The sequence below is a fragment of the Micropterus dolomieu genome, linkage group LG02 (assembly GCF_021292245.1).
Source record: "Micropterus dolomieu isolate WLL.071019.BEF.003 ecotype Adirondacks linkage group LG02, ASM2129224v1, whole genome shotgun sequence".
Classification (NCBI taxonomy): Eukaryota; Metazoa; Chordata; class Actinopteri; order Centrarchiformes; family Centrarchidae; genus Micropterus; species Micropterus dolomieu.
Window position 1 is genome coordinate 481998 of NC_060151.1, and position 692 is coordinate 482689.

A 692-nucleotide genomic window follows, 5' to 3' on the forward strand; every position below is an offset into this window, starting at 1 on the left:
CTACACAATATACACACACAGAGGTACAGACAGTAAAGGTGATGTTGCTATAGACTAAATGAAAAATGGTACAGATATTTATAGTAGTGTTAATGATAATAATCATATTGTTAATGATTATAATAACAATAATAATAGTAGGACTAGTAATAGTAATAGTAATAGTCGTTGCAGTAGAGGGCGCCGAGCAGGAACATGGGGGCAGCAGGTGACCCGCAGCCACAGATCCAGACTCCACAGCTCCAGAGCCAGAAACACCTGCAGGAAGTGATAGGAGGAGAGAGGAGAGGGACGAGAAAGCACAAGACTACCGGAAAGGGGAGAAGTTGTGTTAGTAACATGCAATAATGGGATGAGGTTGCATACAGAGGGAGAGAAAGTAGAGGAGAGAGGAGCTCAGTGCATCATGGGAAGTCCCCCGGCAGTCTAGGCCTATAGCAGCATAACTAAGGGATTGTTCAGGACTCACCTGAGCCAGCCCTAACTATAAGCTTTATCAAAGAGGAAAGTCTTAAGCCTACTCTTAAATGTGGAGATGGTGTCTGCCTCCTGAACCCAAACTGGAACCTGGTTCCACAGGATAGGAGCTTGATAGCTGAACGCTCTGGCTCCTAGTCTACTTTTGGAGACTCTAGGAACCACAAGTAACCCTGCATTCTGGGAGCGCAGTGCTCTGGTGGGGTAGTAAGGTA

At 45.7% G+C, this 692-nt stretch overlaps 1 protein-coding gene across 1 annotated transcript in view; it reads left to right on the plus strand.

The window, feature by feature from the left end:
* Positions 1-692, plus strand: part of mettl22 (methyltransferase 22, Kin17 lysine) — a 38814-nt gene that overhangs the window by 13200 nt on the left and 24922 nt on the right. The gene's annotated exons all lie outside the window — the stretch shown is intronic.